This window comes from Balaenoptera ricei, chromosome 1 (assembly GCF_028023285.1).
Source record: "Balaenoptera ricei isolate mBalRic1 chromosome 1, mBalRic1.hap2, whole genome shotgun sequence".
NCBI classification, from domain to species: Eukaryota; Metazoa; Chordata; class Mammalia; order Artiodactyla; family Balaenopteridae; genus Balaenoptera; species Balaenoptera ricei.
Genome location: NC_082639.1, coordinates 170,231,187 through 170,250,190, shown reverse-complemented (window position 1 = coordinate 170,250,190; position 19,004 = coordinate 170,231,187). Strand labels below are relative to the sequence as shown.

General features: G+C 41.2%; 1 protein-coding gene across 2 annotated transcripts in view; it reads left to right on the top strand.

Annotated features, from left to right (window-relative positions):
- The first annotated feature begins 18,114 nt into the window (after window positions 1-18,114).
- EPHX1 (epoxide hydrolase 1) overlaps window positions 18,115-19,004 on the top strand; it is a 40,453-nt gene continuing 39,563 nt past the window's right edge. Inside the window, exon 1 of one of the 2 annotated variants that reach the window (XM_059941611.1) lies at window positions 18,115-18,250. The gene's annotated coding sequence lies outside the window, so the exon portion shown is untranslated. The remainder of the gene's footprint in view (window positions 18,251-19,004) is intronic. The other variant, XM_059941607.1, reaches the window with a different exon arrangement.

The following is a 19,004-nucleotide window of genomic DNA, read 5'->3' as shown; positions in this document are numbered from 1 at the left end:
TGGGAGGCATTCACATGCAGTAGGTCCAAAAAGCACTGCAAAAATTTTGAAAGCTGCACCTGTCTTCTGTAGGCTATGATTCCAATGTCAGTTCACCTTTCAAAAACTACCTGGTGTTGAACACCTGAAAGTAACCAAAAGAAACAAAAAAAGCCTTTGCCTGCAACCTAACCAGGTTGACTGCCTGCTGAAACAAACAAAAACTCTGTATTCTCCATAGGATTTAAACAAGGCCCAGAGTTGGTAACAATATTCAAAATGTGAAGGATACAATCCAAATTTTCCTGGCATAGAAAACTCTCCAAATTTGGTGAAAAACTTAAAACCTATAGATTCAAGAAGGCCAAAGAAATCCATATCATAATGGAAATCCAATCACAATCATAATGAAACTGGACAATGATCTTGAAAGAAACCAGTGAAAAGCATCTATAGGGAAACAATTATTTGAATGACTGGATTTCTCATCAGAAATCATGGAGGACAGCAGGAAGTGGCACAATATTTCTAAATTGCTGAAAGGAAAGAATTGTCAACCAGAATTCTATATCCATAGAAAATATCCTTCAGGAACGAAAGTGATATAAAACCATTCTTGGATGAAGGAAAAGGAAGAGAATCCGTTGCCAGCAGACTTGGTGTAAAAAAGAATTACTAAAGGAAGTTCTTCAGTTAGAAGGGAAATGATACCATAAGGGAAACTGAAACATTCAGGAATGAAGGAAGAGCAATAGAAATGGTAATTATCTAGGTTAAAAGAATATTCTGTTGAGTTCTTAAAATATGTTTGATAGTAGAAATAAAATATATATGGTGTTCTCACTGTGTGTAGATGTAATATATAAGATACCAGTAGCATAAAGGAGGAGGATAAAGAGACCTATATGATAGTAAACTTTCTACATTCCACTCAAAGTGAAAAAATATTTATTCTAAGTAGACTGAAAAGGTAAGTATGTATATCCTCATCCCTCAAGCAATCACTAAAAGAACTATGCAAAGAAATATAATAACACCGTAGATAAAATGAAATACTAAAAAACATTTTTAAAAAGTGGGGGGCAAGAAAAGGGCATCAGGAGCAAAATATAGGAAACAGACACAAACCAAATAATAAAGTGGTAGACCTAAGTTCAACATATCAACACTTACATCAAATGCAAATAGTTAAAGCACACAGATTATCAGAATCAAAACGCAAAATACTAGAACCAGTTGTACTCTCTGCAAGAAGCTTACTTCAAATATAATGGTATTTGAAGGTAACAAGTAGGTGACAAGTAAGATGATGGAAAAAACATGCAATGCAAACACTAATCAAAAGCTACCTGGACTGTGTTAATATTAAAAAGTAGACTTCAAAGGGGAAAGGTTGGGGGATAGGGATAAATTGAGAGTTTGGGATTGACATAAACACACTACTATATTTAAAACAGATAACCACCAAGGACCTACCATATAGCACAGGGAACTCTGCTCAATATTCTGTAACAACCTAAATGGGAAAAGAATTTGAAAAAGAATAGACACATGTATATGTATAACTGAATCACTTTGCTGTACACCTGAAATTAACACAACATTAATCAACTATACTCCAATATAAAATAAAAAATTTTTTTAATTAGATTTCAGAGCAAAGAATATTTCCAAGGATAAAGAGGGACAATATATTGATAAAAGGGTCAATTCACCAAGACATAATAATCCTAAATGTGATTACACATAAACAGCTTCAAAATGCATGAAGCAAAACCTGAAGTGAACTGAAAGAAGAAACAAAAATCCACAATTATATTTGAAGGCTACAATGCAACTCTGACATCATATATCCAGAGTTAGCACAGACTTCACTGGTTAAAAGCAAAGTCCTCCATGAGACTCCCTCACTTCAAACACAAGCTGCAAGCTCTGGGGTTCCCAGGCCACCTGCACTTCTGACCAACTGGCTACAAATTCAGGGGTACCCTCTATCCCCTCCGTTTTCATAATTTGCTAGAGTGACTCACAGAACTCAAGAAAGCACTATACTTAGCAGTTTTACTATAAAAGGTATGTCAGGACCAGTCAAATGAAGAGACATAGGGTAAGAACTGAGAGGGTACCAACTGCAAAGCTTCCATGTTCTTAGGACAAATTACTCTCCCAGCACATATATATATGATTACCAATCAGGGAAGCTCACCTGAACTTTGGCTGTCCATTATGTTTCATCATGTAGGAATGATTGAATCATTGGCCACGTGCTAGAACTCAATCTCCAACCTCACTTCATCTCCCCAGAGGATGAGCCAGACATCTGGCCTAAGATCACCAACCCTCTAATCATATGACTGGCCCTTCTGGCATGGCCAGGCCCCATCGCAAGTTATCTCATTAGTATAAACTCAAGACATGGTCCCAGGGACCACCATGAATAACAAAGACTCTTCTGTCACTCAGGAAATTCCTAAGATTTAGAGGTTAATTCCCAGGAACCAGGGACAAAGACTAAATAAATTCTTTATTATACAACAATTCACTCAGTAATAAAACTTGTAAATAGAAAATAAGCAAGGATGTAGAAGAACTGAACACCACCATCAACCAGCTGGATCTAATTGACACAGCACACTCAGTTCAACAACAGAATACTTCTAGTGCATGTGAGACATTCATTAATGTCATACTGGAAACTAGCCAGTGCAAACAAGGCAAGAAAAATAAAGGCATCCAAATTGGAAAGGAAGAAGTAACTATCCGTATTTATAGATAACATGATGGGACACATAGAGAATTCTATGGAATCTACAAAAAGGCTACTGAAACTAGTAAGTGAGTTTACCAAGTTTGCAGGTTACAAGATCAACATATATAATTTTATTTCTGTACACTGTATGCAACAAACAGGTATGGAAATTTAAAAGACAAATACATTTTTAATATCATCACAAAGCTCAATATCAAAAAAAAAACTCAATCAAAAAATGAGCAGAAGATCTAAATAGACATTTCTCCAGAGAAGACACACAGATGGCCAACAGGCTCATGAAAAGGTGCCCAATATTGCTAATTATTAGAGAAATATGAATCGAAACTACTATGAGGTATCACCTCACACCAGTCAGAATGGCCATCATGAAAAAGTCTACAAATAATAAATGCTGGAGACAGTGTGGAGAAAAGGGAACCCTCCTACACTGTTGGTAGTAATGTAAATTGGTACAGCCACTATGGAGAACAGTATGGAGTTTCCTTAAAAAACTAAAAACAGAGCTACCATATGATCCTGCAATCCCACTCCTAGGCATATATCCAGAGAAAACCATAATTTGAAAAGATACATGCACCCCGATGTTCATAGCAACACTATTTACAATAGCCAAGACATGGAAGCCACCTAAATGTCCATCGACAGATGAATAGTTAGAGAAGATGTGGTATATATATGCAAAATTACTCAGCCATAAAAAAGAATGAAATAGTGCCATTTGCAGCAACATGGATGGACCTAGAGATTATCATACTAAGTAAAGTAAGTCAGAGAAAGACAAATAACATATGATATCACTTATATGTGGAATCTAAAAAAAAAAAAATGATAAAAATAAACTTATTTACAAAACAGAAACAGACTCACAGACATAGAAAACAAACTTATGGTTACCAAAGGGGAAAGGTGGGGGGAAGGGATAAACTAGGAATTTGGGAATAACATATACACACTACTACATATAAAATAGATAAATAATAAGAACCTACTTTAAAAAAAAATTTAAATCATCACAAGATACGCACTGGAAACTACAGAACATTGCTGAGAGAAATTAAGAAGAGTTAAAAAATGAGTAATACGGGGCTTCCCTGGTGGCGCAGTGGTTGAGAATCTGCCTGCTAATGCAGGGGACACGGGTTCGAGCCCTGGTCTGGGAAGATCCCACATGCCACGGAGCAACTGGGCCCGTGAGCCACAATTACTGAGCCTGCGTGTCTGGAGCCTGTGCTCCGCAACAAGAGAGGCCGCGATAACGTGAGGCCCGCGCACCGCGATGAAGAGTGGACCCCACTTGCCGCAACTAGAGAAAGCCCTTGCACAGAAACGAAGACCCAACACAGCCTTAAAAATAAATAAATTAATTAATTTTTTAAAAAATGAGTAATATATCTTATTCATGGGTCAGAAGAATTGGTATTATTAAGATGTCATTTTTCCCTAAGTTGATTTATAGATTCAATGCAATGTCAATTAAAATACCAGCAGGCCTTTTTTTTTTTGTAGGAATTGGTATGCTGATTCTAAAAATTTATATGGAAAGCAAAGGACCTAAAATAGCTAAAACAATTCTGCAAAAGAAGAATTAAAGTGAAAAGCTAGGTACTTCTCTGGTGGTGCTGTGGTTGAGAATCCGCCTGCCAATGAAGGGCACATGGTTTCAAGCCCTGGTCTGGGAAGATCCCACATGCCACGGAGCAACTAAGCCCGTGCGCCACAACTGCTGAGCCTGCGCTCTAGAGCCCGCGAACCACAACTACTGAAGTCTGCACACCTAGAGCCCGTGCTCTGCAACAACAAAAGCCACTGCAATGAGAAGCCCGTGCACTGCAACAAAGAGTAGCCCCCACTTGCTGCAACTAGAGAAAGCCTTCCCGTAGCCAAATGCAGCCTAAATAAATAAATAAATAATAAATTCTTAAAAAAAAAAGTGAAAAGCTAAAACCGCCTTCTTTCCTGTCTGATTATAAAGCTACAGTTACGTGAGACAGCATCAAGATAAACATCTAGACCAATGGAACAGAATGGAGAGTCCAGAAACAGGCCCACACATACATGGATAACATTTTACAAAGGAACAAAGGCAAGTCAATGGAGAAAGGATAGTCTATTCAACAAATGATGCTCATATGATTAGATATCCACATGTTTTAAAAACATGAAACTGGGGGCTTCCCTGGTGGCGCAGTGGTTAGGAATCTGCCTGCCAATGCAGGGGACACGGGTTTGAGCCCCAGTCTGGGAAGATCCCACATGCGGCAGAGCAACTAAGCCCGTGCGCCACAACTACTGAGCCTGCACTCTAGAGCCCATGAGCCACAACTACTGAAGCCCACGTGCCTAGAGCCTGGGCTCCGAAACAAGAGAGGCCACCACAATGAGAAGGCTGTGCACTGCAACGAAGAGTAGCCCCTGCTCGCCGCAAATAGAGAAGGCCTGTGCGTAGTGACAAAGACTGAACGCAGCCAAAAAATAAATAAATAAAATAGGAATCTTTAAAAACAAACAAACATGAAACTGGACCTCTACCTTGTACTATATACAAAAATTAACTTAAAAAAACAAATCATAGTTCTAAATATAAAACCATAAAACTTCCAGAAGAAAACAGGAGAAAATCTTTTGGGTCCTTGGCTAGGCAGATACAATTTATAAAAGAAAAAAAAAAAAGGACTTCAAAATTGAAATCTTGTTTGGTAATTGCAATCAGTGTTGCTTTTGTTGTGGTCATCCATGTACAATGCTTGGTGTCAGTCTATTTATCTCTTGTAAAAATAAAATACAGTGTGTGTGTGAAAAAAAAAAAAAAGAAAAAAAAAATTGAAATCTTATGTTCTTCCAAAGACTTAAGAGAACGAGAAGACAAGCCACATATCAGAAAAAAATTATTTGCAAGCATATATCTGATAAATGACTTGTATCCGTAATATATAAAGAACTATCAAAACTCGGTAAAACTGGGCTTCCCTGGTGGCACAGTGGTTAAGAATCCACCTGCCAATGCAGGGCACATGGGTTCGAGCCCTGGTCCAGGAAGATCCCACATGCTGCAGAGCAGCTAAGCCCATGCACCACAACTACTGAACCTGCGCTCTAGAGCCCGTGAGCCACAACTACTGAGCCTGCGAGCCACAACTACTGAGCCCGCATACCACAACTACTGAAGCCCGCATGACTAGAGCCCCTGCTCCGCAACAAGGGAAGCCACCGCAATGAGAAGCCCATGCACCGCAACTAGAGAAAGCCCATGCACGGCAACAAAGACCCAACACAGCCAAAAATAAATAAAATTTAAAAAACAAAACAAACAAAAAATGAGTAAAACTGTCAAAACTCCCCTTGCCCCGCAAAAAAAGTACACAAAAGATTTGAACAGACACTTAACTGAAAAAGGTGGAAAGATGGCAAAAAAGCACAAAAAAAGATGTTCAACATCTTTAGTTTTTAAGGAAATGAAAATTAAAATCACAAAATACCACTACAGATCTATTACGATGGCTAAAATTAAAAAGACTGACCATACCAAGTGCTGCCAAGGATGTGGGACAACCAAATCTCTCATACTGCTGGTAGGAATGTAAACTGTTACAACCATTTGGAAAACAGGCAGTTTCTTTAAAAGTTATACATATGTCTAATCATCCATTCAAAGACTTGTACCTGAATGTTCATAGCAGCTATATTTATTAATAGCTAAAACACTATCAATAGACACAACTGAAAAGTCCATCAACAGGTTTTTGGATAAACAAATTGTGACACATCCATACATAGCAATACTATTCAGCAATGAAAAGGAATGAACTGTTTATATACATGACAATGTAGATGAATCTCAAAATAATTATGCTGAGTCAAAGAAGCCAGACAGGAAAGAGCACATACTAAATGACTTAACTTACATGAAATTCTAAAAAGTGCAAACTAGTGTATAGTGACTGCAGATCAGTGGCTTCCTTGGGGAAGAGGGGAGATGTGGATGGAAGGGATTATAATGAGACATGAGGAACCTTTGGAGGTGATGGATATATTCACTATGTTAATTATAGTGACAGTTTCATGGGTGTACACATATATAAAAACTTGCGAAATTGTATATTCTGAATATTTGCAGTTTATCGTATGCCAATTATACCTCAATACGGTGTTCTGAAGAAAAGGAGAGAACCTCCTGAAAAAAACTGCAGTTAGCTGGCAGCCTCCAATTGCCACATCTGTGAGATTTGCTGCAGGTTCACACTGATATGTCACTCTTCCTGGGCTGTTCCCAGCCAGTAACTGACCATGGCAGGGATACTAGCACTGGGCCAGTCCTGCCCCGTATAGCCTGGCCAAGAACCAGCACTGCAGGCTGAGGCCCTTCCTACCCAATCTTCCTTCCTCCCTACTCTCCCTTCACAGGTGTCAGACCTGCACTGTGGTCTGAGGCTCTTTCCCTCTCCTGCTCACAGGCATTTCTGCCAATAGACCTCTACACTTCTTATTCCATCTTGGTATGTGCTTTCCAGAGAACTTGAGTTGATAACGGTATCTTCAAACGTGTGTTGTCTGTTTGAATTTTAAATTTTTGGCTAATGTTCTGTTGGGTTGTTGTCATTTCTTTAAGGGTTCTTGGAACCTTGGACAAGTTATTTAACCTCTGTGCCTTAGTTTCCTCAGATGTAAAATGGCAGATAATAAGAACCTCATAGAGTTATTATGAAGATTAAATGAATTAGCATTTGTAAAGCACTTAGGGCCTGGTACATAGTAATTTCTATGTGTTTATTAAATTAAAAAAACAGGAATCCTCTATGTTTTCAGAATGTCTTTTGTTAAGTATGTCCTAAGCATTTTGCCCATTCTGTCATTCATATTTTATCTTTGTGTATGGATACTGTTTTGATCCCTTGGAAACTAATTTGTTTGTTATTGCTGCCATAACAGATTATCACAAATTTAGTGGCTTAAAAAACCCACACATTTATTCTCTTACAGGAACAGAAGTCTGAAGTGACTGAAAAAGGGCTAAAATCAATCAGGATGCATTCCATCTGGGGGCTCCAGTGGAGAACCCATTTTTTGCCTTTCCCAGCCTCCCGAGGCTGTTCTCATTCCTTGGCTCATGGCTCCACGCTGCATCTCCTTTCCTACCTGTACTCTGTCACCACATCTCCTTCTTCCTTTGACCTTCTTGACTCCCTCTTATAAGGACCCTGGTGATTACATTTAGTTCCCACCCAGATAACCCAGGATAATCTTCACATTTTAATGACATCTGCAAAGTCCCTTTTGCCATCTAAGGTAACTGTCACAGGTTCTGGGGGTTAGCTCATTGATGTCTTTGGGGGAACCATTGTTCAGCCTACCACAGATACCTTTTGCCACGCAGAAGTTTCAGATTTTGATATAGTCACTTACTCTCTTAGTCCGTTCCTTTATGGTTTCAGTCTGACACCACTTTTCTTGGCATTCATGTACATGCAACCCAGAAATGCAGGGAATTCTAAGCCTGTGAGTTTCACCCTTGACCAGTGAGGGATGGCGCTAATACTCCTACTTTTTGCTCCCTGGGTGGACGGTTCTGAGAATCATTTTATAAATCTTCTCAGAAGGTCCCATAGAATCAAGCACCAGTTACCCAGAGCAGTGGCGTAGTTGAAAACACATCCTCGTATTGTCTTTTCCTCCTTTACATTTTCACCTCCCAGCCCTCACTCCTGTCCCTGGGATGACTTCCCAAATAAGCTACCATAAGTAAGCCTTCGTCTCAGGCTCTGCTTTGAGGGGAGCCTAGGTTAAAAGAACAGAAAAGACTCCTGGGAATTAAAAACATGGCAGCTGAAGTGAAAAAGTAGAAGCGGGAAAAGAAAAAATTGCAGAAATACCTCAGAAAATGGAGCCAAAAAGAAAAAAGAGGCAGAAAAAAAGGTGAGAGTAGATAGGAAAAACAGTTCAAGATTTGGATATAGGAATTCCCTTAAAAAGAACATGGAGTGGAAGAAGTCATCAACAAGATTATTTAAGAAATTTTTGCAAAATTAAAGGACATGAATTTCCAGACTGAAAGGGCCTGCCTAGTGCCTTGCATGAGGGTGAAAGTAGACCAAATATCAAGACCTATGATCTCAGAATTTCAGTATAATGGTGATAAAGAGAAGCTCCTATAAGCTTCCAGAGGAAAAAGGGGGAGGGGTCTTTTTTTTTTAATTAATTAATTTATTTATTTTTGGCTGCTACTCTTCGTTGCAGTGTGGGCTTCTAATCGTGGTGGCTTCTCTTGTTGTGGAGCACGGGCTCTAGGCGTGTGAGCTTCAGTAGTTGTGGCTCACGGGCTCAGTAGTTGTGGCTCGCCGGCTCTAGAGCGCAGGCTCAGTAGTTGTGGCACACGGGCTTAGTTGCTCCACGGCATGTGGGATCTTCCTGGACCAGGGCTCGAGCTTGTGTCCCCTGCATTGGCAGGCGGATTCTTAACCACTGTGCCACCAGGGAGGTCCTGGGGGTGAGGGGTGGTTCTTTAAAAGGATCAGGCATCAGAGTGGCCTTGGACTTCTCAAGGGCAATACTAGAAACTAGAATATCGTGGAGCAATGCCTTCAAAATTCTGAAGGAAAACTGTTTCCATCCTGGAATTTTGTATTCATCCAAACAGTTAAAGGGAAACATTGAATAAAGACATTTCCCAGACACATTTAGATTAGGTTTTACTGAGGTAAACCCCCAATCTCAGTATCTTGAAAAAAGTTTATTTTTTGTTCAAATTACAGACAGTTGTGGCTCCTCAGCCCCTCCCCTGCTCCAGTGTCTTCATTCCAGGATCCAGGATGAAAGAGCAGAACCTGGAGACAGCTCTTAAAGCTTCTGCTCAGATGTTGGTCAAAGCAAGTGACATGCCCAAGCCTGGTATTGGTGACATGGGGAATTATATTCATCTGTAGGGAGGCACTGCAGGTCACATAGCAAAGGGCAGGAATACATATCCAGCAAATCGCCAGGGCAGTAATCTACTCCACAATGTCTCAGAAATTTACCTCCTACATACCCTTTTTCAGGAAGTCACTTAAGGAGGTGTTCCTCTAAAATGGAATGAATCAAGAAAGACGAAGACATGGGATATAGCAAGTGGATACCTAACATAGGAGACAGCAGCAAGGAATCCCCAGGATGGTGGTGAAGGGGGAACTCAGATGACAGCTGTGCCACCAGACCAGATCAGAGGCAGGTCAGAGGGCTCCTGAGGCACTTCTTTAAGAAAAGGAAAAAAATCTGATGTGAATGAATTTACTATGAAGGGATGTATATAACTGATAGAGAGGTCGGTGGTGAAGTAGTGATCGGTACACAGAAAACCAAGCAAATTTTAAAAATATTAATTCTAGGGAAAACATCATGTTACACAGGAAAAGAAAATCATAGTGATAATAGCTTGGCCCTGAGTTGCCTTCATAACAATGAAAACACTGAATATTAAAATATAACTAAAATTGGGGGGAAGGAATACGGGGCGGATGGAAGTTCCCTAGCGAAGTCAGTTGAAGAGCTGATTTCCTTATCTGTTGAAGTCTTCAACAGGTAGTGCCTAAGATGAGGTTAAAAAAGAAAAACACTTAAGTATACAAATATAAAAAGAATCAGTTAAAAGGATTAAACCTGGTTTTTGCTCTTCAAGGAGGACGGGGGATGGGGGTGGGGGAAAAGGGCTGAAACTGCTGTTGTCTTAAAACCACGTAGAGCCAACTGAGGCTTCAAGTGATTGACTCTGATTAAAATACTGAGTTTAAATAACAGTCTCCCCATCCTGGGCAAAACAGGAACGAAATGATTCTGATACTCAAATAGGGCATCGTCATAATGCAGTGTCCAATGCAGGCCCATAGAGGGCTCAAGAGGGCCTTGACTTCTTTTGAACTTTGTGTATAAACTGTGTTTACAACTGGCTTCTTTACTAAATTCTTCTGTTGACTTTTGATCTTCATGAGATAATATTGTTGACCTTGAAGTCCTGGGAATATAGTATAGTCAGTGATCTCAAGAAACGTGGGAGAAAGCGGTCAGTGTGAAGTAATTTAAAAGAAACTTCAGGATTGTTGAGTAAGTATGTATCCTTCTGCCTTTCTGTGGACATAGGAAAAGTGCTTTAAAAAATCCAACATTTTGCATCTTTCCTCTTCGTTTGCATCTTTTTGTAAAACTATGAAATCTATTTAAAAGCTAAAATTATTTTCTATTTGTGGTGACTCAGGACATATTACTTTATTTTGTCATTCTTGATAATCTCCCAAAAGATATCTTTGTAAATTATCTTGTCTATTGTACATGAGCAAGTTTCTAGAAGCTGGGGGTTCCGTTTGTGTTTGTTTATTGGTTGTTTTGTTGTGTTGACGGAAAAAAATCAATAAACCAATCTACAATAGGAATAGAAAAGAGTTTTATTTGAGTCAAACTGAAGATTACAGCCCAGGAGACACAGATTCAAGTAGCGCTTGAACTGTGTTCTGCCAGACTACAAAATGGAGGAGGTTTATAAAGGCAAAGACTGCAAAATTACAGGAGCTGTTTGTCAAGAATTATAATTGGAGCTGGCAAGAAGCAAGGTTGCCTGCCAAGGAAGGATTGATTGTAGTCCCAAATGGTTACATAGTTACAAGGGGAGACCTTGAGACCGTGAGGTTGCAGCTGGCAGCTATCAGATATTGTTTTGAGAACGGAGGGTTGTGTCCTTGAGTCTGATACAGTTCAGAAAATTTAATTCTGAGTAATCCAGGAACGTGTCTGAAACAGTGTCCAAAATGGCCACTCAGCTCCATTTTGAAGGCTTGAACCACAGTTACTCCATTTTGATTTTTTAAAATGCATTCTTTGTGTTAATGGTTAAAGCAGATGTGCAATGCATGTTTAATAGGCCACAAACAAGCTGTTCTTGTTAGCCTAAAGTTCAAGTTAAATCATGTATAAGCCAGAATAAGTTCTTATACCTCACTATGTGAACATCTCTTCCATTAGTTGGGGTAGCACCGTATGCTAACAGATGACTGTTAAATATACTTGATTATAAAAATGATGAGAAATACAGATATGAAATAATTCTGTGTAATTGATTTTCTTACAAAATGCTCTCTCTTTAGGGCATTTTGTAAAATAGCCATTTGGTATCCTCACCTCCACTCTAAAGTCCCAGGGGATCTGTAATCTGTTCATTTTGAGGTAGATAACACTTTTGTGATGAGTAGCAGGTGATATGAGAACCTAACTCTAATAAAATACATACAGGGTCTGATGCAATCAATTATCTTTCAATTGGCATCTGAAAAGGAACTTACTGATAAGCATCCAGAGAGTAGAGAGTGCAAGGCAGGAGCCCCATGGTGAATAAACGTGAAGGAAAAGTTTGAGTGGAAGCAGAAGTAAACAGCAGTTTATTGGAACTGATATGAGCCTGGAATTGGGAAGAGTGCAAGTCATGCTTTAGAAATCTAGGGAGAAATGCAGCGAATCTGGAGTGTCCAATGGCCTTAGAAGATAATATTTTAAAATGAATTTCTATTTTTATCTGTACATGGTTATTGAGAAATCAAATAATCAAAGCTTAGAATAAAATATAACAATCCCCTCCCCTCATTTTTCTCATTCTACTTTCAAGTCTTTTGGCATTTACCTCTGAATATCTAAATAATATGCCTATAATGCATATTTCTGGGTTTGTCAATTTTAGACATGACCTATTGATTTTTTCTTATAGTAAAGACTTAAGTATTATACACCCGCCCCTACTACTCCCACTGCATCCTCCCAAGATAGTAACAATAACTTTGTGTTAAATCAATAGTGGTTACCTAATGATGACTATGTAAATATGCTCACTACACAGCCAAGCAGTGTACCATGATTAGATTTGCTTTCTTGAACAACTTTCTGTTTTTCCTGTTGTTAATCATTTTCCTCCTTCACTTATTTTTCTATCTTCCTTTCCTTAGCTTTTTTCCCCTAAATAAGCAATCAGATCTGACAAATATCTGTTCATGTTTTTTCCCAAAAAGTTAACTCAGTTAATGTATAATTTCATTTCTTCCCTGGAGACCTGCCTCCCAGCCATTTGTCTTCCTCTTTCAACCTGGACAGGTTGCTTTCTAAGCCTGCTGCACAGTTGTCAGCCTAGGACTCCTATTGCTGCTCCTTTATTAGATCCCCTGGTTCCCGAATATCATGTCTTCCCCTTTCATATTTTACCCCCTTGTTTTGCTGGAGCACATCCTCTAGTAGTATCCCTAGAAACGGGTGCATGAGAAGTAAAAATATATTTAGTCCTTATATGTATGAGAATGTCCTTAATTTGCCCTCACACTTTATTATATAATTCTTCTATGGAAATAATTTTCCCACAACTTTTGAAGGCCTGGCTTCACTATTTTATGGCATCCAGTGTTATTGCTAAAAAGTCTGAGGATATTCTGATTATTGAGTCTTTGTGTTGACTATTTTTGTTTTTTTGGGTCCCCCCCAACCAAAGCTTTTAGGATCTTCTCTTTTTCTTTAGTATTCTGAAATTTCACAATGACTTGCATTGGTGTGTTCTTCTGGCTTTTTATTGTGTCTTTTTAATCTGGAGACTCCTGTGCTTTGGTTTGGGAAATATTCTTGGATTATTTATTTAATAATTTCCTTCTGTCTATATTCTCTTTTCTCTCTTATGGAGCTCTTATTAGTCTGGTGACTTCCTGGATCAATCTTCTGATTTTTCTTTTCCTTTTTTTTTTTTCTTCCACTGTCTATCTCTTTGATTTGTGTTCTATTTTTCTGGGAGAATTCCTCAACTCTATCTTCTGACCTTTCTCTTAAATTCTTAATTTCAAAAAGTGCATTCTAATTCTCTGAATGCTTCTTTTTTAATTGTGTCTTGTTCCTGCTTCAATTCATTTTTTATCTCTTTGAGGATATTATAGTTTCTTCTGTTACCTGTGAGCACTTTCTCTCTCAATTTTGGACTCTGCCTTTTATGTGGGAGACTTTTGCCAGTGTCTGGTGATCTTTTAATATTTAGGAGTGAGGCACTAAAACACCATTTGGAAGTTCTGTGTGCGTGGGGGGCAGTAGCCTGATTGACCTCAATGGAGGGTGGTCAGATGGGGAGCCAGCTGTTTTGAGGCCTCCAGATGTCACTATCTGCGGTTCTTTTCTCCGGGACAGCTCATTTAGTTCAGAGGCAGATCCTCTGCTTCCTGCCTCGGGATTATTACTTGGAGACAGTGTTCTGTGAACTCGAGTGGGAAGGGGCTGAGGAGGGCCTCACAGGTTAATGGGAAGACTTTCACTTGGTTCTACTGTTTTCAGTTGGGTGCCTCATCCCTGTTCTACTTGGGCCTAGTGCCCCTGGGGTGGAAGCCTTTCAGTTCAGTTTCCAGAAAATAAACCCCTGGTCAGCCACAGTGAGGGAGGACTTGTCACTGGCTTAGACTATAAACAAGGGACAGGAGATATAAATTCTCCTTATACAAACTTTAAATTAATCCTCCTAGGATTTTTTTTCCCCCAATGTGTGTGTGTGTGTGTGTGTGTGTGTATTTGTGTGTGTGGTAAAATACACATAATATAAAATTTATCATCTTAACCATTTTTAAGTGTACAGTTAAGTAGCATTAAGCACATTCATTTATATTGTCATGCAACCATCACCACTACCCATTCAGAACTCTTTTCATCTTGCAGAACTGAACTTCTACACCCATTGAACAGCAATGCTCCATTACTGAGTCTTTGCCTTGCGTTCTTGGCACATCCAGCAGGAACATGCAGGGACACTCAAGGTCTGTGGCAGATGACCATTTCCCACACCACCACACCCCTGCCTTCAGAGACTCCCCATACCGCTAGCTCCTAAGACTTGGCAGGGCTCTAAGGCAGGGATTGGCAAATGTTTTCTGTATAAGGGTCAGATAATAAATATTTTAGGCTTCACAGGTAACTACTCAACTCTGCTATTGTATGAAATCAGCCATAGACAATATGCAAACAAACGAGTATGACTGTACTCCAGTAAAACTTTATTTACAAAAACAATTTACAAAAACAAGTTGTGGGTCCGACGTGGCCCATGGGCTATAGCTGAATGATCTCTGCAAGACTAGGGCAAGAATCTGCTTGCTTCTGGTTGTAGAAAGGTTTTTAGCTTTATCTGTTCTGCTAAGTCAATCATCTGACTTTTCATCTTACAAAAATCTGTTGACATTTCTCCTCTGCTGTTATCTTTTCTCCCAATCACTTTCTCCTGGTGGAATTTATAGCTTTTCTACCCCTCTGTAGTTATTTTCACGGCGTTTTCAGTAGGGAACTGAGATAAATGTACATGTTTATTTAACCCACATTTTTAAAAACTTTTAATTTCAAAATAATTTCAAACTTACAGCAAAGTTGTTGCAAGAATAGTATAAGGAATTCCCATATATGCTTTACCCAGAGTTACTAATTGTTAACGTTTTGTTGCATTTGCTTTGTAATTCTCTCTCTCCATATATATATATATATATATATATATATATATATATATATATGTGTGTGTAGAGTATATATAGTGTATGAAATGGAAGGACATTTCAGCCATGACTCCTTAAATAATTCAGTGCGTATTTTCTGAGATCAAGGATATTCACTTAGAAAGAATTCATTCTCAAAATCAAGATATTTAACATTAATATAATACTATTATTTAATTTATAGACTTTCTTCAAATGTCCCCAGTAGTCTCAATAATATTCTTCATAGAAATGGTTTCTGGTCCAGGATCCAGTCTAGGATAGAGCGTTGCGATTTGTTTTTATGACTCTTTAGTCTCCTTTCATCATGAACGTTTTTATCTGCCTTTCCTTTCCTTTCATGACATTGACTTTTCTGACATTGACATCTTTGAAAAGTACAGGCCAGTTATTTTGTAGAATGTTACTTAATCTGGGTTTTGGTGTTTTTTTTTTCCTGATGTTTCCTCATGATTAGATTCATATTATGCATTTTTGGCATAAAAGATGTTGTTTCCTTCCAGTGAATCAGGAATTGATCTACAATTTTTAGCCAAGATTGTTCCCCCCAACACATTATTCTTCATTCTCCCTGATGTACCTGGAAACTGTCCAGAAGTCTGTACAGAAGAACAGCCTTTGTTCTGACTTTTTAAAAATACATAGTTTATTCTAGAGATCACTTTATACCCATTCTTTCACTCCATAAACCTTTCAACAGCTTTTGACCAAAAGCTGAAATCTGATTGTCTAAATTTTGCCCTGCTGAGTTGGACTCAGTGTTTTATTTATTTACTGACTGTGTATATATAGACTGTACTTTGAAATATCTTGCACTGTCCTGGATTTCATAGTCTAACACTGGATGAATATCTAACCAAGGAGGAGGATATTAGGATACAGGAGTGAGGAGTGAGGTTACAACCTCAGTGCAGTTTTTTAATATAAAAATAACAGTTTTCTTGAGATATAATTCACATACCATAAAATTCATCCTTTTAAAGTGAACAGTTCAGGGCTTCCCCGGTGGCGCTGTGGTTAAGAATCTGCCTGGCAATGCAGGGGACACGGGTTGGAGCCCGGGAAGATCCCACATGCCACGGAGCAACTAAGCCTTGAGCCCGAGAGCCACAACTACTGAAGTCCGCCCACCTAGAGCCCGTGCTCCGCAACAAGAGAAGCCACCGCAAGGAGAAGCCCGCGCCCCGCAAGGAAGAGTAGCCCCCGCTCTCCGCAACTAGAAAAAGCCCGCGCGCAGCAACGAAGACCCAACGCAGCCAAAACTAAATTTTAAAATTTATATAAAAAAATAAAGTGTACAATTCAGTAGTTTTTAGTATATTAACAGAGTTATGGTGATACACCATCCTCAATATCTAATTTTAGAATGTTTTCATCATCACTGCAGTTTGAAAAGTAACAAATTTGAGTCCCTTGGTAAAATGGCCAGAGGCAGAGCAGCTTCTGTCTGAAAGATGTGGGGGAGGGATGGAGGGATCTCACAGGCTGCACGTTTTCAAGGAGCACAGAGATGCCAGAGACTGCAGGGATGAGAGAAGGCTTTTGTAGGAGGGTGTGGAATTAAAAAACAGTAGGATTTCATGTTTGGATGCAGGAGAGCATCCTTTCCAGGCATGCTGCACGAGCAAAGTTTGGAGATGTGATTGAATTGAGTGTGTTTGTTAGCCAGGAACAGCCTCTCTTCATTGAAATGGAGAGTTCTTGGGCCAGGGTGAGCAGTAAGTTTGGAGGCCAAGGGGGTGAACTTTATCCTGAAGTTGTATGCAGGGTGACAGTCAGAAGCTTAATATCCCTGTAACAGGCCCTGGTTCTGGTCTGCCGGCTGTGATCTTGAGGATCTCGGGTGTTGAAACTGCATCTGTGAGCACATAAAAGCGGTGTCGGAGGAGTTGTGAGGCGGTGACGAGGAGCGATGACGGAGGTGACAGGGTAGGTTTCCAAAGGATGAAGATCTGGGGATTAACGGTTGTTGCAGAAGTCAAGAGCCAAGCATCCACCGGCCTGAGCGCCCAGCTTCTGCTGAACGGAAGTGGATTGATTAAGTGCTACTCTCCAGGGGTTGAACTACCCGTTGTAGACCTCATCCTCACCATGAAGACCTCTTTGGGTTTTGTTTGTTTGTTTTTGTTTTTACATCTTTATTGGAGTATAATGGCTTTACAATGTTGTGTTAGTTTCTGCTGCACAACAAAGTGAATCAGCTATACATATACATATATCCCCATATCCCCTCCCTCTTGAACCTCCCGCCCACCCTCCCTATCCCAACCCTCTAGGTTTTCGCAAAGCACCGAGCTGATCTCCCTGTGCTATGCGGCTCCTTCCCACTAGCTATCTATTTTACATTTGGTAGTGTATATACGTCAGTGCTACTCTCTCACTTCGTCCCAGCTTCCCCTTCGCCCCATCCGTGCCCTCACGTCCGTTCTCTACGAGTGCGATGAAGACCTCTTTGAATGGGTCGTACTTTCACCCAGACTAATGCTTCTCAGACTCTTTGTGTTGAAAGACAGATTTGTTTGTTTTTAAATTTCCCAATCTGTCCTGGACCAATACACGTGTAAAATACAATAGCAATGAACGGCTAGAAATATGAAACAAGTCATACAACGTGCAACCTTGGGGTTTGTTTGTTTTTTGATTCAGTGGACAAAGTTACTGCCTGAGTTACTAAACACTTCGGCTTCGTTTCTCTCCTCGGGTCAGCGGACAGCACTTTGAGAGCCCTCTTCCAAAGCAGAGGCAGAGCTTAGGGAGGTGCAGAGATTCGCCCGGGTCGCTCAGGTAACAGGGGCGGAGCGCGACTGAACCCGGGTCGCCCCGCCGCCCTGGGCCCGGCCCCGGCCCGCCCCTCTGGGAGGCCGAGCCGGGGCGGGGTCAGCGCGGGGTTGGTAGGGGACGTGCGGATAGGGAGCCGGGGAACCCGGGGAGCCAGAGCCGGAGGGACCGCGTACCTGCTGCCGCCGAGCCCGGGAGCCAGGAGCAGACGACCGTAAGCGCCCGGGGGCGTCGTGCGCAGTTTCCGGGGCCCGGGCGGCCGTGACCGCGCTCCCAGGGTGCAGGGGCGGATCGCGATCCCGCGGGCTGGGGGACGCTGTCGGCCGGCGCCGTCCGGCCAGGGCTCCAGGGAGACTTCCAGACAGGCCTCCGCTCCCGCCCGCTTCCCCGCAGCCCGCAGCTCCGTCCAGACCTAGGCTCCGAGCGCGCCGCTCGGTCCCCGCCCCCTCTGGCCCGCAAGCGCTCCGGACTCCGGGAGAGGCCCGCGTGAGCCCTGCGAGCGGGCTCGGGCCAGCGGGGGAGAGCAGCGGGGCCCCGTTGCCTAGTTCTCCTGGGGAGTACTGCTTCCAGGGTGCGTCTGGCTCACGCAGTGCAGCTGCACTTGTTTGTCACCGGTGCACTGAAACCGATCTCAAGTCTCTTAGATGAGACGTGCTCTCTCGCCATCTCTGTGCGCCGCCCCAGTTTTTCTCTCCCTCCCCTTGCTCTTCTCTCGGGAGAGAAGGCCAGCCTGCTCAACTCAGCGCACAGGAGAGGAAACCTGGGCCCGGGGTTAAGAGTTCACCATGTAGCAGGAGCCCAGGGATGTGATCAGTGTAAGCGCAGCAGAGACCCGAGACTCCTTTAGCCTCCCTCCCCGCAGGAAGCTGGGGAACTTAAGCCTCCGGCCCCTCACTTGCCCGGCCCTTCTGACGCCTTCGGGGTGGAGGCGCGGTCAGAGACTCTAGCGATGTTGTGATCCTAGTTTT